Below are 23,336 nucleotides of genomic sequence, written 5' to 3' on the forward strand. Positions count from 1 at the left end.
TCAGCCATACAATGAGACACCAACCTCAAATGTTTTCACTGACATGTGGAATCTGAAAAAAGGACAGACTGAACTTCTTTGCAGAATAGATGCTGACTTATGGTCTCCGGAGGAGACAGTTTGGGGGGTGGGGGGATGTGCTTGGGCTGTGGGATGGAAATCCTGTGAAATCAGATTGTTATGATCATTATACAACTACAAATGTGATAAATTTATTTGAGTAACAAAAAAAAGGAAAATAAAAAAAATTTAAAAAAAGACTGGGTGTTGATACTATTTAAGTGTTGTCAGTGGAGGCCGAATTAATTAAAAATTTGTTTTCTCCGTTAGTAAAAAAAATGGATATAATTTCTTAAAAATACGTTTTTCACTCACATGTGCTTGTCACTTTATTCATCTATATCAGAATTACATGTTTTGTTGTTGTTGTTGTTGTTGTTGTTTTTCGCCACACCTCAGCATATGGAGTTCCTGGGCCAGGGATCAGATCTGAGCCACAATTGCAACCTATGCTGCAGCTGCAGCAATGCCGGTTCCTTTCACCCCCTGTGCCATCCAGGGATCAATCCTGTGTCCTGATGCTACAGAGATTCCACTGATCCTTTTGCACCATAGCGGGAACTCCTACATGAAATATTTTTATTTTATTTTATTTTTTGTCTTTTTGCCATTTATTGGGCCGCTCCCACGGCATATGGAGGTTCCCAGGCTAGGGGTTGAATCGGAGCTGTAGCCACCGGCCTACGCCAGAGCCACAGCAACGCGGGATCCGAGCCGCGTCTGCAACCTACACCACAGCTCACTGCAACGCCGGATCCTTAACCCACTGAGCAAGGCCAGGGATCGAACCCACAACCTCATGGTTCCTAGTCAGATTCATTAATCACTGAGCCATGATGGGAACTGCCTACATGAAATATCTTTAAAATATTTAAGAATATATTTAATATATTCTGGGATATGTTGGGAACACATAGTGTATTATAATGTGCTAAATGATGGTCTGACTTAATCATCTGCCATTTTAAGTCCTTGAAAATGGCATTATTCTTTACACACTGATGAATTTGACATAGAGAAAATATGCTTCAAATTTTTGTCATGCATCTATCATGACTTATGTAAATTTAGTTGAGGAGTCTAAATGACTAATTTATATACATAATCCAAATACTGTATGTCCTGGGAGTTCCCTTAGTGGCTCAGTGGTTAATGAACCCAACTAGGATCCATGAGGATGCAGGTTTGATCCCTGGCTTTGCTCAGTGGGTTAGGATTCAGTGTTGCTGTGAGGTGTGGTGTAGGTTGCAGATGCAGCTTGGACTCCGAGTTGCTGTGGCTGTGGTGTAGGTGGGCAGCTTTAGCTCCAATTTGACCCCTAGCCTGAGAACTTCCATATGCTGTGGGTGCTGCCCTAAAAGCCCCCCCCCCCCAAAAAAAATTACATGTCCTGGCTTTATTGATAAACATACTATTTTCCCCACAGCAGGTGGAAGTTCACAGGCCAGGGGTCAAATCTAAGCCTCAGCTGCAACCTACAACACAGCTGCTGCAATCCTGGATCCTTAACTCACTGTGCCACAGAGGGAATTCTGATAGAAGATATAATTTGATATAGTAATGTCATGTGCATTTTATTGCTCTATAAATAGTTTGAGAAACTAAGCAAATAATGACATGAAACAGTTTTACTTGAAACTTGCTACATCCTATTTGGAACATTTTTTTACAAAACAATTGTAAATAAATTAATCCTGGAAGGATCTCAGTCTATATCAGAGCACATGAGTTTGATGGTGTTGCCCTTGGTCCATTGTTCATCAGTGCCTAAAAGATTGCTGGTATAGCTTTTACCTTACTAAATTTCTGACAAAAGCAAACAAACAAAAACAAAAAAATAGAAAAGTACTAAATAAAACTTTTAAAATATAAATTTCTATTTGAAAATTTAAAGGTCTGCCAATGCAGTCAGAATTTGATACGCCAAGATGATGTAGAGAATAGAAACAGACAAGCGCGTGTATAAGCTGCTTTTTCTATTAGGACATTTACTCTTTCTTGATGCAACTGTAAGCATCAAGTTTCTGGAAAGGAGCAAAGAAGCCTATATGGTTTTAGTCAATATTGCAGAGTTGGAGAGACAATTAGAATTGAAGATACTCAAAGAAATCAGGGCGTTGATGGACCAGAATCGTGGAAAATGGGAGATCTTCTAAGTCGCATAAAAGATACGAGCAAGTAGAATGTGATAAAATTTCCTAACTGCAGAAACTAGAAAACATCCCAAAAATGTCTCTAAAATTCCTGGATAGAAATGATTTTCATGTTATGTCAGCAATCTATCCCAGGTTTAAATAGCAATCATGTATAAGAATAGAATAAAAATATTTTGAATCACCATCCAGAAAGTGTACATTTCGCACACCTTTAAACAGTAAGCTATTAGACATTATATTTATCATATTCAAGAAAGAGAAAGAGAGTGGATCAATAAAATAGACAATGTGTCACAAAAGAGCAGAAAAAGGAGATTCCCAGAAAAACTGTTGGGCGAAAAGATCTATAAAGTTCTATAGAGAAAATAATCTACAGAACAAGGAAACTGGAAGGCTCCAGAAAGCATTCTCGTTAAAAGAATAATAGAAGTAATGTGTGTTAATATACATAAATATTTGTTTTTACCATGTGATTAAATGTTAGACCTTTGGAGAAAATGATATTAATTACATAGGAAACTAGGAAAAAAATAAAATTGCAGCAACAGGACAAGCAAAAGATTATTGATGAAGACTTTCGGTTCATAACTTACCACTTTGATTTAACCTAAGTTAGGTAAAATCTATTAGCTTAATAAAAAATTGTAAGGTAAAATGTGGTGAGTATGTAGAGAGTAGTGGTTTCAGATACATAAGTTTTTAACTTTCCCTGGAGATGTTACACAGAAAAAGACCTAAATTGGTAAATCAGGGGAAAGTTTTCCAAAAGTGTGTGTTTAGGAAAAAAAAAAAAAAATTGTCCCTGAAAAATATTTAAAAACATAATGGAGGATTAAAAAAAACCTGTTTTTTTTTTAATTAATATCTTTGAATTATATTTACTATCTTCTCTATATACACCAATTGAGAAAACCTTAACTTTTTAAAAGAAATGTAAAATTTAAGAAAGCACATTTTATATAACCACCAATAGTTTGCTTCCAAAATTTGCATGATTACTCCATGAAATTAATTTGCTTTTATTAGTAAATATTTTCACTGTCCAGAGAATAATAAAACCAGAAAAAAACCGCCTTTTCTTTCCTAATGTTTTTCTGAATCTCTCATTGTAGCATTTAAGAATATAATTAGAGGAGTTCCTATTGTGGCTCAGTGGTAATGAACCTGACTAGTGACCATGAAGATGCAGGTTTCATCCCTAGCCTCCCTCAGTGGATTAAGGATCTTGTGTTGCCATGAGCTGTGGTATAGATCACAGATGTTATCTCAGATCCCACATTGCTCTGGCTATGGCATAAGCTGGCAGCTGTAGCTCCAGTTTTACCCCTAGGCTGGGAATTTCCATATGCCACACATGTGGCCCTAAAAAACAAAAGTTTTTTTTTTTTTTTTTTTTTTTTTTTTTTTTTTTTTTTTTGTCTTTTAGTCTTTTTGCCATTTCTTGGGCCGCTCTCGTGGCATATGGAGGTTCCCAGGCTAGGGGTCAGATTGAAGCTGCAGCCACCAACCTACGCCAGAGCCACGCAACGTGGGATCTCAGCCACGTCTGCGACCTACAGCACCGCTCACGGCAACGCCAGATCCTTAACCCACTGGGCAAGGCCAGGGATCGAACCCACAACGTTATGGTTCCTAGGTGGATTCGTTTACCACTGAGCCATGATGGGAACTCCAAAAGTTTTTTTTTTAATTAAAAATAATATAATTAGAATAACATGAGTGTATATATATATGTGTGTGTGTGTGTGTATACTCCCTTTGAACTAATTTCCTCTAGTGCATACCTTCATATAATATTTATACAAATCAGAGAAAGGAATTACTTTAAATTTGCAAATGAGTATTTACTAAAAAGCATGTGTCTATCTATCAATCTGTCTATAAACCTATCACCAAAATAGAACCTAATCTTCAGTAATTCCACTCGGGGAATAGGGAATAGGCAGCAGCACCATCAGCAATTAATAATCAGTGTTTTTATTAGATTAGGTAGAAAGCACAACACACAAGTTATTATAGAGATAATAAAATTGGGAGTAGTTTATGGGGTGACAGAATAAAAACGATTATTTTTTTCTAAAGCAGTGTGTCTATAACAGTGATTCTGAAAATGTGATCACTATATGGCCTTTAAAGATTATAGCATTTAGAAAACTGCTTGCTAGATGCACAGCTAGAAAATTAGAAAAGCATTCCCTTGTTAGTTCTTCAGTTACCCGATATGGCAAGAGAAGAAAATGTCAGTCTCACAAAATGGAATGATTTGTTTTATTCCACCTCAAAGTTCTTTATAATCAACAGGGTAAGCCAAGAGTCGAAAGGTGACAGCACCATACATAGCTTCCCTAACGTAATCTTTCCTGACTTCAGAATAAAAACATATCACAATATGTTTTAAAGCAGTTTTTTTCCTTCTTCTTCTTTTTTCCTAAGTGTCACTGCTGCTTCACCAGTTAATGGAGAAAATAGGTTCTCACCTGACCAACTATGGACAGAGAATCATGGCAGTTACTGACCACTGTGCCCTAAGAGATGACAACAGAATCTGGGTTATTAGAGAAAATTAGAGGTAAGAAACATCCTGAAACACTCCCTGCTGAACTTTTGACTTCGGAAGCCACAGTGCTTCCACCCCGTTTAATGGGTTTGAAGTTTTAATCCAGCAGAGATGTAGCAGTATCCTGTGGTCAGCTGAATGGACTCATGCCGTGTACTTTGTGATAGAAATCTTTTCATGTCTCCGGAGTATTTCTCTCTCTACATAATGGGAAACAATCAAAAATGGAGAAATCAGTTCCCATGTAAAAACATTAATATATAAAATGGACATTTATACAGGTTTGCTCATTTCATTTGATTTTTATGTAATTTAAAAGACAGTTCCTTGTTTTAGAATTGAATTGTTTTAAATTGTTTTAAATTCAGCGTTGTTAGATTTGGAAGCTCGTGAGCTAAACAACTAGATTATATTTTCTTTTTGTGTGGAGATAGAATGTACTTTACCTAAAACATTTTGTTTCTGGTATATCTAGCTGCAAATATGAAGATTTATGAGAAGCAACTGGAGAAACTTGCAGGTTTTCTAGCTTTTCTGAATTGTGATGCATTATCCTTTAGTGGAGAAATGAGAAGGGAAGAATATGTAAAAAGATCAGAATCAGGACACTCCCCTAACCTTTATTTAGCCTTTCAGGTTAATAACATTTACTTATTCACACTTTGTTGTATGAGACCCAAAATTGTGTGTAAGATTTACAAATTCACTCTTTTAGTTCAAGCTAAAATTATCAGTTAAATGAATACTGATAAGTAAGTTAGTAGCACATTCTGATTCTATTCCTGTGCTTTAATTTGTTAATTACCATAGTGAAAAAAGGAATAAGAGAAAACTATTTAAAAAATACTACAGTCCAAAATATGAATTTCTTCTGATTTTTATATGGCAGAGGAATTCCCAGTTCATTCCCTACTTACATAAACTTAGACCATCTCTAATGCTCTTAGGTCTTTACCAAGCATGTTTGCATTGATTGATTCAGCAAATTATGATTAACTATTCGCCTTTTAGGTGGCAGAGACTTTAGTCTCAGTGCTTCCAGATTCAGATCTAATGTCGCCTTCACTACAGATTATATTATATCAATTAATTATAAGCAATTTGTATGTATTTCCAAAATACATATTCCTTGTTTTAATTCACTGAACCACAGAGAATGTGACTTAGGCTGTTCTGAACTATTAGGATGTAGTGAAATTTCTATAGTGATATAAAATTAGGATAATTGGAAATATAGTATATGGCCACATAAAAAGTAAAAACAAAATGAAACAACTCTCCCAACAGAACAAAAAAACACGTAGAAGCTATTTCACTTTTCTAGCATAGACTCCCAACTCACACAATGTCAGTCTGCTACCTTCCACTGGTTAAAAGTGAGTTGCTAAGCCCAGCTCATATTCAAGGGAAGATAAATTAGATCCCCATATTGTATCACATGATTAATTGACGTATTTTAAGACAATCATAGCTTTCTGACCACAAATTGTTCACTCCCCCCCCCCCCCGTGTATTTTAAACTCTGTAGCACCTAAGATCCTCAAAAGACTCATCTACTATCTCACTGGTATCAGGTTTGAATTTTAGGATCCTGTCATCTAATTTAGATTCAGAGACCAGTGAGGCTTCTTGGGTACATTTTTTTGTGTACTACTCCTGGAAGACCATTCCTCTTTTTTTGGTCTCACCTGCAGGCATGCAGAATCTCTGGGGCTAGGTACTGAACCTGTGCCACAGCAGCAGCCCAAGCCATAGAAGTGACAATGCAGGATCTTTCACCCACTGAGCCACACAGGAACTTCAGTGACCATTCCTCTTAATCAGAAATTCTGTCGACATGTTTAACCCTGTTCATCTCAACATCCAATAGTAGGATCACTATAAAGTAACTACTATAGACACTCCCATTTTAAAGGGGAAGTGGGGAAGAAGCACAGAGCAGTCAAGAGTCAGTAGCACTGGAGTTCCCATTGTGGTGCAGTGGACATGAATCCAACTAGTATCCATGAGGATGAGGTTTCCATTCCTGGGTTGCTGTGAGCTGTGGTGTAGGTTGCAGATGGGGCTTGGATCCTGCGTTGCTGTAATTGTGGTATAGACCAGCAGCTGTAGCTCCCATTTGACCTCTAGCCTGGAAATTTCAAATGCCGTGGGTGCAGCCCTAAAGAAAACAAAATAAAACAAACAAAAAGAGTTAGTAGCACTTCTGAAAACCAGGGTGGCATATGTGTTGGCAGTTTCCTAAATAGTGCTCAAGCCTACTGCATGGGAAATGTTCTCCATGAAACTTGGCTCCACTCTAGGCTTTGGTTTCCACCCTTTGAATTAAAATTCCTTTAATACAAAATGTAACTTAGATTTTCAGGTGAGTGATTTTTCTCAGCCTGCTTCTTGCCCATAATAATTTGGGGCTCCAAAGTATCTTTTTATCTTGTACTATCTCTTCCCCTTTTGGTCCAAGTAGCAGTGTTTACACAGGTAACAACTTTCTTAAACAGTCTGTGAATTTTCTATAAGTATTGTTGGAGTTCATTCCACTATGGGATTCTTAGAAATCTTATGAATTAATAGAGATATGTGTAGCACACCCTTACTAACTTTACAGGCTTGTTGTCTGAACAGTTCACAAGACACCACTATAAAATTTTCTGAGAACTTAACCAAGTGTTTAGAGTCACACCCTTGGCTATACTTTTACATCATATTTTCTTGAGAGTAAGCTGAATGGGATTTTTCCCTAGAAAGCATTTCTCAAGTTGAGAGTCACTTAGAGATTCCGGAGAGATCGGAAAAGATTAGGAAAGATAAATAGTTTTGGTTTTAAGCCCACTAAAGTCTCAGTATATAATTTAGCATCTAGATTTTTTTTTAAACCCCAGAGTAATCTTGCCCAGATCAAAGATACAATATTTTACATTGTCTTTCTGAAGATACTAAAAAAAGTAATGTATTATATCGAATAATAATTTAAGTAATACACACATGTATACTTACATGTATGAGGACACATAATTTGCCTTGTCTCCTTTAAATTTGCTTTCCACTATTCACCTATTTTAACTTTCTTTTTCTTTCTTTATTTTTTCTTTTTTGGTATTGTAGGTTTCCTGAAATATTTTTAAACCCTTGGTTGTCAGTTTAAGGGAAAAGTCACAGTTCTCTTAGAAGAGAATTATGTTTTAATGTGTCAATAGAAAAAGATATATATATATATATATATAAATAAATGATTAAAAAAATAAAGTGTCTGATCTAAATGGAAATTCAGAGGGAAATGAACCTGTGTATGCTTTGTATAAATTTATATATGGAGCTGTAATTTTGGAAGAGATGGCTCTCTGCCCATCATGGCGGCCAAGTCTTCCTTAAGACTCTATCCAAATTCTCTCCCAGACGTGAAAATTCACTTGAGAGCATTCAGGACAATAATCCTATTTATTTACCAAAGCTAATCTCAGAGTATTACTCCAAGTTTAATTGCATGTGCCAGGTCATTTGTAAATAAGGAATTTATACACAGAGTAGCTTTTTAAAAAGGTAATTAGTTTTGCAATTGCTGTTAGCTGGTTTTCTCTGATTTAAGTTCCTCACTCATAGCCTCAGAGTTATTTGTTGGTTCTGTCTTATGTCTGAAATCATTGTGAAATTTTCAGGTTTTTTTCCAATTTTGATTTAAATTGCGTGTGTGTGTGCATGTGTGTTAGTTTGGATTCTCCAGAAAATAGATATTATGACTGAATCAGGATTATAGAAGGTTACTTGCGTGCTCCTCTAAAGCATAAATGGGAGAGGAAATAGAATTCGTCAGGGAGAGCCTCTGAATGTGAATCACATCTGGCTCCACCGAAGAGAAATCAGGAAGGAAGACGAGGTCATGGAAAGCTCCAGACTGAAGTGTAGCCAAGAAAGTTGGGCCAGGCAAATGGAGAGGTGCGAAACAAAGACTGCTTCACTGGCCAGGAAGGGCTCAGCTCTCAAACTTCTACTGTTCTGTCACTGGCCTACTGGAGCAGCCCAGGATCACAGGACCTCAAGCTGCAGGGCTACAATGAGTGCTAAAGGCCCAGCAGCCAGAGCTGTCCGCCAGTTCTGCTCCACACAGCAGCTTTTCTCCTACATGTAAGCCCTGTACTTCCACGTCTTTTCCACAGTACATTGCAGACATTCTTCAAATGTTATGGACAGTTGAGATGGCTTTAGCTGGGCTAAGCATTTAATATTTTATACCTTTCTTCTGTTACTCTTTTAAGGACAGAAGGGTAAATCCTTCACATGGATCAACTGTCTTAAATGTAAACAAATATTTGAGATGGAGATATTTAAATCCAGTTAATTTAGTATCAATTTCTATAAAATGGCTTTCTGGAATTCTAATCCAACTAAGTCAAGATGCTTCACTCTCCTTATTAAGATCTGACTTCTATGTGTGGAAGTTAATCAGAAGAGGTAATGGGAGTGAAGAAAATATTTTCTAATGAGTCTCTAATAGGAGAGAGATGAAACATTCAAAGTTAGCAGTGTAGTACAGATTTTTTTTAACGAGACGGTAATTCATATGAACACTGATAAAAGCCATAATGCTATTTCTTCCATTCTAATTTGAACACTGAACAAACTTTTCTATTCTATATTCTCCCTCACTGATTCCTCACTTAAGAATACAAAATTGCCTTCTTTAAATCAGCATGTGCACAATAGTTAAAAGATATATAAGGACGTTTACTTTCAAAATTAAGGTGTGGAATTATTTTCTGTTTACATATTATTCTGGAAAAATTTTATTCCCTTTTCTGCATTTTTTAAAACTTATAGCAATTTCAGCTTCGCTGCTGGCAGAAAGCAAAAGAGAATACATCTCTCTCTTGTTTTCTTTTTGTTGTTTTTTAAAATCACTGAAATTTCCCTGTTGAGATTGCATCTTTCCCTCCCGCACTGTTCTACTTAGTGTTTGAATTGCTTGACCTAGATATAAATTTTACATTTACACTTCCAAAATTATAGCTCCCTGTTCAAATTAGTATGACAACTTCCCAGCTTTATTTCCCCCTGTGTACGATCTACAGCATAAAAAATAGTCCATGAAATAAATTCAAATCCCTCTTAACTACTATTTAGCATAAATAATAAACATTTTCAAATCAATGTACTCTAAGTGATCATTGCATAATATGCTTCAGTGATTTGATGTTCAATGAATTATTTAATTATATTTTTAAAACATGTCCTGGGTATTTATTATTTAATAATATATCAATGTCACGTCTCTTTAGAGAAACAAATTCAGTGTTGATGAGTAAAGGAAATCTAAAGAAAATAATTTATTAACTGTGTAGTGGGTTGAGATCAGATGATATGGGTCTGGGACCTATTTTTGCCACTCAGTTAACTCATGATCTGAGGATGCATACTCAGAATTTCTGTATACCTTTCTTCCTCTGTAAAATATGAGAGAAAGTAGAAATGGGTATCTTTAAGATTTCCCATACTACACTGCTTAGCTGTTTTCCTTTGAAAGAGCCAATATATTATTTTTTACTTAGGATTAATGTTTTTAGAAATCTCCAATTTTCAAAAAGCCAAAGAAACTTACATTTTCAGTTGCTAAAGGTAAATTTTATTGTTTAATTAATTTAACAGTTTGAGGTAGTCAAACCATACTCAGAAGTATAGAAAAGATTCAAGTTATATCTGTATATACATTTGACAACTGAAGCAAAGTGAGGTTAAATGAGTATATTTCTTTATGTTCTTATAGAAAAGGCAATGCACCTGTTTTCATTTAATTTTTTAGAAGTAAATGCTCTCATATTTGAAACTGTCTTTTAAAGCATCTTAAATAATTGACTTAATATCAAGGTCTCATCAATGTTGACCAGGTATCTATCATTCTATCTCTGTTTTAAACTATATACACCATAATTAGAATCATTTTCATAGTAAAGAATACATCAAGTCATTGGCCATGGGTAAGTGCAGCTATATGATATCAATAAGCTTAAAAAGCATCAATTCAACAAGGATATGAACAAATTTGAAAACAAATGCATTGGAAATATCACTTGAAATCATATAAAACAAAATTAAACAGGAGTTCCCGTCGTGGCACAGTGGTTAATGAATCCGACTAGGAACCATAAGGTTGTGGGTTCGATCCCTGCCCTTGCTCAGTGGGTTAACAATCTGGCGTTGCCGTGAGCTGTGACGTAGGTTGCAGACGCGGCTCCGGTCCCGAGTTGCTGTGGCTCTGGCGTAGGCTGGCAGCTACAGCTCCAATTCGACCCCTAGCCTGGGAACCTCCATATGCCGCGGGAGTGGCCCAAGAAATAGCAAAAAAAAAGACAAAAAAAAAATTAAACAGAATTAAGGAATAATAAACAAATCCATAATCATAGTTTAATACTTTCATATATATCTAAAATAGCCAATGAAAAATGTAGACAATAAACCAATAATCATGTAGAGGACCTAACCTAAACTTTCATATATATCTAAAATAGCCAATGAAAAATGTAGACAATAAACCAATAATCATGTAGAGGACCTAACCTAAAGTCAGGAGAAGGAAGGAAATGATAAAGATCAAGGAGGAAATCAATGAAATAGAGATTAAAAGAACGATAGAAAAAAATCAATAAAACCAAGAGCTGGTTCTTTGAAAAGGTAAACAAAACTGACAAAACTCTGGCTAGACTCACCAAGAAGAGGAGAGAAAAAAAACAAATAAACAAAATAAGAAATGAAAAAGGAGATGTATTCACAATGGACAATTGTATTCTAACATATAAGACAACCTAGAAGAAATGGACAACTTTCTAGAGATCTATAGCCTGCCAAAACTGAATCAAGAAGGAGTAGATCAACTGAACAGACCAATCACTAGAAATGAAATTGGATATGTCATAAAAACACTCCCTACAAATAAAAGTCCAGGACCAGATGGCTTCACAGGTGAATTCTACTAAACATATAAGAGGAACTTGTACCCATCCTCCTTAAACTTCTTGAAAAGGGTGAAGAAGAAGGAACACTCCCAAGACATTCTGTGATGCCACCATCACCCTAATTCCAAAACCAGACAAAGATACCACCAAAAAAGAAAACTATAAGCCAATAAATATCTTTGATGAAGATAGACTCAAAAATTCTCAACAAGATTTTAGCCAACCGAATCCAACAACATATCAACCAGGTGGGATTCATCTCGGGATGGTTCAACCTAAGCAAAACAATCAACGTCATACGCCACATTAACAAAAGAAAAGTCAAAAACCACATGATCATCTCAATAGACGCAAAAAAAGCATCTGACCAAGTCCAACATCCATTCATGATCAAAACTCTTACCAAAATAGGTATAAAGGGAACATACCTTAACATAATCAGAGCCATTTATGACAAACCCACAGCCAATATAATACTCAATGGAGAAAAACTGAAGGCCTTCCCACTAAAATCTGGAACAAGACAAGGATGCCCATTCTCACCACTGTTATTCAACATAGTATTGGAAGTCCTAGCCACAGCAATCAGACAAACAAAAGAAACAAAAGGCATGCAAATAGGAAGACAAGAGGTAAAACTGTCACTGTACAAAGACATGATACTATATATAGAAAACAATAAGAACTCAACCCAAAAACTACTTGAACTGATCAACAAATTCAGCAAAGTAGCAGGATACAAGATTAACATTCAGAATCAGTTGCATTGCTGTATACTAACAATGAAATATTAGAAAAGGAATACAAAAACACAATACCTTTTATAATTATATCCCAAAAAATCAAATACTTTGGAATACACCTGACTAAGGAGGTAAAGGAATTATATGCTAAGAACTATAAAATGTTAATAAAAGAAATTAAAGAGGATGTAAAGAAATGGAAAGATATCCCATGGTCCTGGGTTGGAAAAATTAATACTGTAAAAACGGCCATACTACCCAAAACAATCTACAGATTCAATGCAATCCCTATCACATTACCCATGACATTTTTCACAGAACTAGAACAAACAATCCAAAAATTTATATGGAACCACAAAAGACCCAGAATTGCCATAGCAATTCTGAGGAACAAAAACCAAGCAGGAGGCATAACTCTCCCAGACTTCAGGCACTATTGCAAAGCCACAGTCATCAAGACAGTGTGGTACTGGTACCAAAACAGACAGACAGACCAATAGAAAAGAATAGAGAACCCAGAAATTAACCAAGACACCTGTGGTCAATTAATCTTTGACAAAGGAGGCAAGAACATAAAATGGGAAAAAGACAGTCTTTTCAGCAAGTATTGCTGGAAAACCTGGACAGCTGCATGCAAATCAATGAAACTAGAACACACCCTTACACCATACATGAAAATAAACTCAAAATGGTTGAAAGACTTATATAACATAAGAAAAGACACCATCAAACTCCTAGAAGAGAACATAGGCAAAATATTTCTCTGACATCAACCTTACAAATGTTTTCTCAGGTCATTCTCCCAAAGAAATAGAAATAAAAGCAAAAATAAATGTATGGGACCTAATCAAACTGACAAGCTTTTGCACAGCAAAGGAAACCAAAAATAAAACAAACAGACAACTTATAGAATGGGAGAACATAGTTTCAAATGATGCAACTGACAAGGGCTTAATCTCTAAAATACACAATTTATACAACTCAACAGTAAAAAAGCCAAAATCCCAATGGAAAAATGGGCAAAAGACCTGAATCGACATTTCTCCAAAGGAGATTTATGGATGGGCAACAGCACATGAAAAAAATTCTCAACATCCCTGATTATTAGAGAAATGCAAATCAAAACTACCATGAGATACCACCTTACACCAGTGAGAATGGCCATCATTAATAAGTCAACAAATAATAAATGCTGGACGAGGTGTTGAGAAAAGGGAACCCTCCTGCACTGTTGGGAATGTAAGCTGGTACAACCACTATGGAGAACAGTATGGAGATATCTTAGAAAACTATACATGGAACTACCATATGACCCAGCAACCCCACTCTTGGGCATATATGTGGACAAAAGTTTCCTTGAAAAAGATACATGCACCTGCATATTCACTGAAGCACTATTCACAATAGACAAGACATGGAAACAACCCAAATGTCCATTGATAGATGACTGGATTAGGAAGATGTGGTACATATACACAATGGAATACTACTAAGCCATAAAAAAGAACAAAATCATGCCATTTGCACCAACATGGATGGAACTAGAGACTCTCATCCTGAGTGAAGTAAGTCAGAGAAAGACAAATACCATACCATATCACTTGTATCTGGACTCTAATATAAGGCACAAATGAACTTCTCCACAGAAAAGAAAATCATGGACTTGGAGAATAGATTTGTGGTTACCAAGGGTGAGAGGGAGGGAGTGGGATGGATTGGGACCTTGGGGTTAATAGATGCAGACTATTGTCTTTGTAATGGATTAGCAATGATAATCTGCTGTGTAGCACTGGGAACTATGTCTAGTTACTTATGGTGGAGCATTGTAATGTGAGAAAAAAGAATGTATATATGTATGTTTATCTGGGTCACCATGCTGTACAGTAGGAAAAAAAATGTATTGGGGCAATAAAAACAAAACAATTATAATTTCTGAAAGTGTGCTAAAATTCATAGAATAATATGGAAATTCAGAATAAAGATGCTATTGTAGAGGGTGCTTTGATGCTCTTTTCAGACATTCTAAGGGCTGACAAATGCATCTATCATCCTCTAGAGACAGCTGGAGGTCAATGACAGATAAATACGTCTGGTCCTTTCCCTCAATTGGGGTCAACTCCGAAGAGACATCCAGGGTTCACAGCTTCACATAGGAGTCACTATGTAACAGCTTCTTCTCCCTCAGCTGCCTTCCTAAGTTCTTTTTCGGTATATATCCTGAGGGTACTCTTCAATAAAGTTCCAAATGATAATTTCCTAATAGAGTTCATTACCAGAAAACTGATTTTAAAACAATTGGTACTAGATTTCGGGTGATCTCAGGATGCCAACTTCTCTCTCAGCCCTGTTTGCTCTCCCTCTCTTTCTCTCTAGCTCTCTTTTTCTATCTCTCTCTTTTTCTATTTTACAGACACACCAGTGGCATATGGAAGTTCCTGGGCTAGGGATCTAATTGGAGCTACATCTTCAAACTACGCCATAGCTTATGGCAACAGTGAATTCTGACTGAAGCCAAGGATGGAACCCACATCCTCATGGACACTATATTGGGTTCTTAACCTGATGAATCACAACAGGAACTCTAGGAAACAAATTTTTCAATGAGATTTTAGATATCTATCACATGCTGGATGGCTAGATCTCTTCAATCGTGGATGGTAACTGGAGGCTGGCATGCTCCAGTAGTTCAACTGTTAAAATTTTCACCAGGAAAAGGAAGAATTACTGGTGGTGAAATTTCTTCAAAACCTCATGAGAATGGAGAAGTGGTAGTTAAAATAACTATGTAATTTGGTTCCTAATGTTGAGCACTGTGGATCCATTGAAAAGGGAAAATGTCAGGTTCAAGATAATGATCACTTTAAGGAAAAAAATTGTAAACCAGAAAGCGGTCTTGGCAAAATTTCAGGAAACCCTACCCTTCTCTAGCCAAAAATCAAAGAGGTAGAATGGAGTTCCAATCTTCAGAAAATTAGTTGAACCTGAGAAATAATTAAGATCTGGAATAATCAAGGAGTTATGATTTTAAAATCAGTATGCTAATTACCTTCTGTGACTTTTTAATTGCCCAAATTAAGTAAATACCCCGTGGTGGCTACTTATTTATCGTATCTCTGAGGAGATAATATTCTATTAATTACCTCCATAAATTTCTTGGTTGGGATTCACTACCACTTAGACTTTGCCATTGATTGCTATAACTTTGCTCACCTTGCTTCTGAGAGCTAAATCTCACCACTTGGCTTTATTTATTTCAGGATCCAGTTGTTCCACATGGATTCAGAAGCCAAAGTTTTGTAACAGTATCTCCTACCTTCAGCACTGGATTACAGAGAACAGTCATAACGGTTTCTTAATAAAGCTCTGGCCTTCACATGAGTGCATTTCTTATTGCTCTGATAAATGAGATGTCCTCTCAACCCACCTAGGAAAAGCTGTAGATTATTGTGTTTTCTGGCATTAGCCACGCTAGCCTACACTTTTTGTGCCTTTACATTCCTTGTCTCCTGTCTGTTTTTACCTCATTTAGTAAGGGCTATAATTTTCCTCCCAAATTTCTGTCTCAGCAGTATATTAGCACCATCACCCAAAACCCTTTCCAAGGTGTTAGATCTTGTATCACAGAAAAGTGCTTCTCCATTGGTAAAATTGCTCTTATCCAAATTTGTACGCTTTATTCCTTGATCCTCAGTCACAGTCCATCCTTACTCTCTCAGATGCTGCTGGTGCAGACAGAGATTTTGCAGCTCTCTTGGTATGAGATCCCTTTTCACATCCCCGTCAAACTATACAAAGATTTGACCCTTGTCATTGAACTGGTTACCCAGAGAGGAGGTGGATCAAAGATTGCCCACCACATTTTCCACATTGTATCAAGACAGAATGGACCCCTTTTCAGATCCAGCATGTTCAGAGGACTCTGGCATATCAATTCCAAGGCTGAAGATCCCATCTGATGACTGCCATCCTCAGGACAAGGCAGGGCTGCTGCCACACTATGGGGGGATGGAGGATTGTTTTTTCAAGTCATCAGTCCTTTGGGAAGTACTATGAGCTTGTATGCCCAACTTTATCTGTGAAGTTGTACATAAAAACATAACAATGGCATGAAGAAATTAAGATATCTAGAGGCTTATACGTCTCAAGAATATATGCCTGAGTCTTCCCACTGGGCACTCTACCTACACGAGGATGAGAGCTAGTTAAAGGAGAGAGGAATCTAGAATAGAAGGTAGAATAAGGGATAATGAATTTTAGTTATTGCCTAGTGATCAACTGTGTTCTATTAACTGTTATCTTTTAAGTTTTTCATTAAGAATCCTAATTACAGATGGGGTCAACTGTCTATGAGAAGCAAGTGGATACAAGTGAAGTCTGAATATGATGTAGGAGAATACTTGAAATTATTTGACCCCTCTTGCTCCCCATTTCACTCTCATCATCTGTCTAGATTTTTTTTTTCTTCTTAAGAATGTTTCAAGAAATATTTTTGTGGTGGGTTTTTTCCTAGCCATTATATGCTGGAAAATATATCCTTCCATGTAAACGGCATTTCAGTTACATATAAGATTGTAGGTTCAAATGTTTTACCATAAATATAAAATTATTAATCTATTAACTTCTTTCTTCTAGTATCCCTGTTCTGAAGCTTGAAGTAAATCTGATTTATATTCATTTGAAAATGAACAGTTATTCCCTGAAAGCTCATGGATTGTTTTTTGATTTCTGGTATCTTTATTTTAGAATTTTCTACTCTCATCTTCTCTATAGCATTTTTACTGTGATCCTAGAGTGCATAGCTTTTGATGTTTTTGTTATCAACCCTGAACACCCAGTGTTGTACTAATGAGTACGCTCATTTTGTATTTTACATACAATTAGGATTGCTTTACATACATTTAACCTCACATATCAATGAAAGTATCTGTTAGATGAAGCAAATTTTGTAGCCATTTTATATTCTCTGAGTTATTTAACCCATGCTGTTAGGAGTGTAAAAATCCCAACCAAGCTATAGTGAGAACACTACTTGCCATAGCAGCAGGAGGGTAACACTCGAGACTTCACTTTCTCCTATTTGAGCAACCTGAACTTGAAACAGCACACATTTTTGCATAAGTAAATGTGTAGGCAAGGCAGATGCTATAATGATCCCCTCCTAGAGAGGAAGGAGGAATTACTCCACAGTGAACTGTAAGGCAATGCTACTATGATAATTAGCAATAGAGCATGTACTTACACAGAAAAACATTAGCAAGACCTCCGGACCGTCATTTGGCTCAACCTTACTTAATTGCTTTCCACTGACGATCCCTGCCAATCGCCCTGTGATCCCTGTGCTCAGAGGTCATGCTGGCTGAAAAAGCAAAAGTAAAAATGGTACTAAAACTCCAGATCTCATGGGGAGACAGATTTCCCACATGTGTATCTTTCTGACCCCAACCAGAAATTAAATAAGCTTTCATCTATTCTCTTTTCCAATAAATAAAATCAGGAACTTAGAAATTATACCATATGTTATGTAATACAATGTTAAGGTTCTATCAAGAAACTAGCTTCAGAGATTTTTTTGTTTTTAATCAGCACTCAAAAAAGAGCCCCTGACAGTATCTATTTGTAAAACTGCATATTTCTACCTATAGCTATCATAAAACTTCAGAAAAGACTAAGTATATGTTCACCATCTGCCACATGGCAATTGCTCAATAAATACCTTATCAGTAGTATTACTATTCAGTTATTAAGCACTTATAGGAACTATCTTGCACATAATTTACATTTACTTTATTAAAGATATAGAACAATTGTTATATATTTAAAATGCATACTGAATCCAATGAAAGTCATTCATCTTGGTACTTACTCTCATCTAAATCTATTTACTATGTGGTTTTGGCAGGACTCAGTATTTCTGACCTCATTTTCTATACTTGTAGCATAAAAGAAATATTTAAAATCACTTCCAGGATTTAAGAAAATAATTTAAATTTGGATTAAGTTAAATTCATGGGGCTATTATCAGGATAAGTAAAAAGACCTGTTTGCTGAACCTGTAAGGTCATACATACTTAGAAGGAAACTAAATTTTTTTTCCTTCAGATTCATATAATATGCTTTCTTGGCTGCTTTGCCTGAGCGTTGCGGATCTTCTCCTTAACTGTACCTAGAGGATGTCTTTAATGTGGAATATTATAAAGAAACAGAATTATAAGTGCAGAATAAATCTTGACAGCTAATTTATAGTTTACTTAAGGAGTATTTTACAGCAAGTTATAGTATATTGATGCACAATTCCAGGCCTGTTCTGATGCTAACTACTTCGTTTTACTAGGACCTAGTGTTTGAGTTATACATCGAATCTTTGATCTAGATTAAAAACTGGAATTTATATTTTCAGCATTTATTGATAGCCTTCTGTGTTCCAAAGTTTGGACGGACTTATAAAGATGAGTATGTCCCCATTCTTCTCTTAAAGATTCCAGGTTTTAGTTGAAACCTGAGTAATCAAATGCACCACGTATTGCAGGAGCTAAAGGGGAAATGGAGGATCCACTCAGCAAAGGCTCCAGAAATATTAACAGGTGAGGTTATGTTCAAGCTTCCTCTAGTTTACCAGGTGATCAAGACAATCAGTGTCATTCCAGACAGGTCAAATGAAGTGAACATTTTCAAATCATAAACCTGGAGTGTTCAAAGAATTACAAACAGCTTTGAAGTCTATCATAGAATGAGTCCACTTCTAGGTCATGAAACTAACTTCCACCTACCACTTATCCTTGCAATCTATGTAGTGAATTCTTTTTCCAACTGACAGTGGTCTAGAACTCTGTGTGGTTTTGCTTTTTCCCAAAATCGAATCCTAGTATGGCTGCCCTAGGATGAGTATGCTCAAAATTGAACTAATTTTTTTGGTAATTCCTCCAAGTCTATTTCTTCTTAGATTACAGTTAGAACAATGGGGAAGGAGGAGGCAGAGGCTGGAGCAATGAGATTGCAAGCAGAGTTTATTGACCAGCAGAGTGGTTGGGAGCTGGGAGCAAGCAAGACTCGGGCTCCCCCTGCATGGGAGTGCTTGGTTTTTTATAGGCAAGGGTCATTGTTGAGCCATGTAGTCTGTGGCCTTGGGGCTATCTTTATTTTAAGGAACTTAATCCATTACATAGGCCTATTTGATAAGAAGGAGTCTGTAAGTATGGCTTTGGCTGGGTAATGCTGATTTTTTTTTTTTTTTTTTTTGTCCTTTTAGGCCTTGCTTCATTTTCTACCTAAGATTGCTCCTTGTTTTTAATAGGAAAATGGGTGAATGTATGTTTTTTTTGTAGGTTCTTCCTGTGAATAGGGGCATTGATTAGGGGGTGGGGGAGGTGGAAGAAATCTGGTGGTATCTGTAGGTCTGTAAGGCCTTTGTGTGCAATTTGATTTTTTTTTTATAAGAAAAGAAAACAATCTAACAACCACATGTCAGCGTATGACACTACTTCTTGCCAGATAGCCATCCAAAAGACATATTGTTGATTCCTTTTATTTTCTATCACCCTCACCTTCAGCCAAGCAGCCACAAAGTCCTGTCAAAGTTATGTTTTAACAGTTTGGATCTGTCAACTTCTCTTCATTCGTATTCCTACTCCTATGCATCACACCTATATTATTCCTTATATGCAATGTTGGAATGGCTTGCTAACTGATTTTGCACCTCTAGTCTTGCATCTCTAGAAGAAGTTTGGAATTGAGCAGATCTGGGTTTCAGTACATTATCTACCCCCACAAACTGGGTGAGTTGAACATATTATTTTACCTCGTTACTAGTATTTTTATTTTTATACTGGCGTACAGCTGATTTACAATGTTGTGTTAGCTCCAGGTATTCAGCACAGTGATTCAGTTATACATATACCTTGATCCATTCTTTTTCAAATTATTTTCCATATAGCTTATACAGAATATTGAGTAAAGTTCCCTGTGTTATTCAGTAGGTCCTTGTTGCCTCTTATTGTTGAATAATCTGATTGCCAGTTATAGAAACTGAATATGAACTATGTTAACATAAAGAGGGGTTCTTTGTTTCATGGAAGGCTTGCACATTCAATTTATAAGAAGAGTAAAGATACCTGTGCAGCTGAGGAGAAAGATATCAAGAACTAGAAGTACACAAGATGCTTCTTTCAATTCTTCTTTTATTGCTTTACCTCTTTGCATGTCAGCTTTTTTGCTAGAGTGACTTAATTTGAATACTTTCTGGTGAGAGCCAGATTTTACACTTGTCCCTAATCCTTAATCCTTAATTTGAGGGAAACAATTCTGCTGGCCCAGTTGAATTAGAGGCTCACCTGTGCACCAGTCATCTACCACCAGGAAGACATTTCTTTTTCCTAAAAAGGTGGATAGATCTAGGGAGGTACCATTGTGGTGCAGCGGAAACAAATCCAACTAGGAACCATGAGGTTTCAGGTTCAATCCCTGGCCTTGCTCAGTGGGTTAAGGATCTGGTGTTGCAGTGAACTGTGGTGTAGGTCGCAGACATGGCTCAGATCCTGCATTGCTGTGGCTTTGCAGTAGGCCAGTGGCTACAGCTCAGATTAGACTCCTAGCCGGGAACCTCCATATGCCACAGATGTGGCCCTAAAAAGCAAAAAAAAAAAAAAAAAAAAGGAGAGATCTATACATAAGTGGGGTTTCTGTATGAAAATGTTTTTTGATACATGAAACATTCCTTAAAAATAAGTGCTCTATATTCACAATGAAAGCTGTATTTATATTAAAAGAGGATGATGTTGATATTTAACTTATAAAGCATATATGAGTAATATAATGTATTCCCATGTGACGGTTTTATCAAATCTTTTCAACTGAATGTTTTTCTCTCAGACCTTATTTTCAGGGTTAAAAAAAAAAGGCATTAGGTAGAATGTAATCCTATGTGTCTCTTACTGCTTCCTTTATCTCCCTTTCTTTCCATAACTAACCCCTATAATTCAAGTTGGTATTTATCAGCCTCAAGCATATTTTTGACAATTATCATATATATATGTTATTCAAATGAATATATACTCTCACTGTTCACATATTTAAAAAATTTGAGGTTATGGCATCATATAGTAAATACTATTATTATTTGACCTATTAATTTGCCTGTTTTCGATCAATATTACATTTTTGAGATTATGTCTGGTGATATATATTTATTCATCTAAAGAGTAATAAATTATGCTATCATGTAAATATATTTTACATTTATCAAATTTCCTATTGATGAACTTTTTTTTTTTTTTGTCTTTTCTAGGGCCACATCTGTGGCATATGGAGGTTCCTGGCTAGGGGTCTAATCTGAGCTGTAGCCACCGGCCTACTCCAAAGCCACAGCAATGCGGGATCTGAGCCGTGTCTGCGACCTACACCACAGCTCATGGCAACGTCGGATCCTTAACCCACCGAGTGAGGCCAGGGATGGAACCCACAACCTCATGGTTCCTAGTCAGATTCATTAACCACTGAGCCACAACAGGAACTGATAAACATTTATTTTTTTTAATTTTTTTCTTTCTAGAAGTTTTATAATTCCAAGTTGTATGTTTAATCTAGCTGCAGATCAACTGGTCTTTTTCTAATTCCTCTTACTTCATATCAGTTGAATATATGTTACAGTTTGTCATAAACAGTCCTAATTTATACATGTAATCTTGGCATAACAGTTAATGCTCCCATTCACTATTAAAATTTTCCTATTATAAACCATGAAACATACCTTCACCCTAATACTGAGACATTAAGATTGTTTCTTACCAAAAATACCAGATTTTAGCAAGACTAACAGTAGAAAGCTATTCTGTTTATTCACTTTTATTTTTCCTTTGATAGAATAGGTTTTAACTATTATATTACATTTTATTTATATGGAAACATTTTTCATTACAATATGGCTTGGAAACAGATCGATATACTTGACACTATTATTTCTACTTTACAGCCCTTAATGGATACAGACAGATCCAGGGCCATAATGCTTGCTTAGAAGTAGGTCAGCTATTATTGGCATATTTTTATAAGGCATTTTTTTCCTACAATAGATAAAGTATGATCTAACTTTGATGAAAGAAGTACTATTTTATTTACTTATTTATTTATTTTTATTAGAGCCACACCTGCAGCACATGGAAGTTGCTGGCTAGGGGGTCAAATCAGAGATGCAGCTTCCAGCCTACCTCACAGCCAGAGCACTGTGGGATCTGAGCTGCATCTGTGACCTACAGTGCAGCTTGAGGCAACACTAGATCCTTAATAAACTGAGCGAGGGCAGGCACTGAACCAGCATGCTCGTGGATACTAGTCCGACTTTTTTTTTTTTTTTTTTTTTTTTGGTCTTTTTTGTCTTCTTAGGGCCGCATTTGTTACATATAGAGGTTCCCAGGTCAAATCAGAGCTGTAGTTGTAGGCCTATACCACGGCCACAGCAATGCGGGATCTGAGCTGCATCTGCGACCTACACCACAGCTCACCACAACTCTGGATCCTTAACCCATTGAGCAAGGCCAGGATTGAACCCGCATTCTGATGTATACTAATCGGGTTTGTTAACCATTGAACGATGACAGGAACTCTGAGTCAGATTCTTAACCTGCTGAACCACAAGGGGAACATCAAGAAGTAGTATTTTATTTTATTTTATTATTACTATTTTTTAGGTCCACACCTGTGGCATATGGAAGTTCCCAGACTAGGGGTTGAATTTGGCAGTCTACAGCCACAGCAACGCGGGCAACACGGGATGCAAGATGTATCTGCAGCTTGCAGCAATGCAAGATCTTTAACCCACTGAGTGAAGCCATGGATCAAACCTGAATCCTCATTGATACTAGTTGGGTTCTTAAACACACTAGCCACA

General features: G+C 36.4%; 1 long non-coding RNA gene across 7 annotated transcripts in view; it reads left to right on the top strand.

Moving 5' to 3' along the window:
- LOC102164643 (uncharacterized) overlaps window positions 1-23,336 on the top strand; it is a 1,014,431-nt gene that overhangs the window by 983,549 nt on the left and 7,546 nt on the right. For 3 of the 7 annotated variants that reach the window (XR_014820091.1, XR_306286.4, XR_306289.4), the window contains 2 exons: window positions 4,650-4,785; window positions 15,715-15,835. This is a non-coding gene — a long non-coding RNA (uncharacterized LOC102164643). Of the gene's footprint in view, window positions 1-4,649; window positions 6,969-15,714; window positions 19,039-23,336 lie in introns of those variants that run through there. The other 4 variants (XR_014820093.1, XR_014820095.1, XR_014820092.1 and 1 more) reach the window with 3 other exon arrangements.

Source organism: Sus scrofa, chromosome 11 (genome assembly GCF_054392235.1).
Source record: "Sus scrofa isolate SSC_HxYL_T2T_F1_AM1 chromosome 11, Sscrofa_HxYL_maternal_Yorkshire_Landrace_v2.0, whole genome shotgun sequence".
Taxonomy (NCBI): domain Eukaryota; kingdom Metazoa; phylum Chordata; class Mammalia; order Artiodactyla; family Suidae; genus Sus; species Sus scrofa.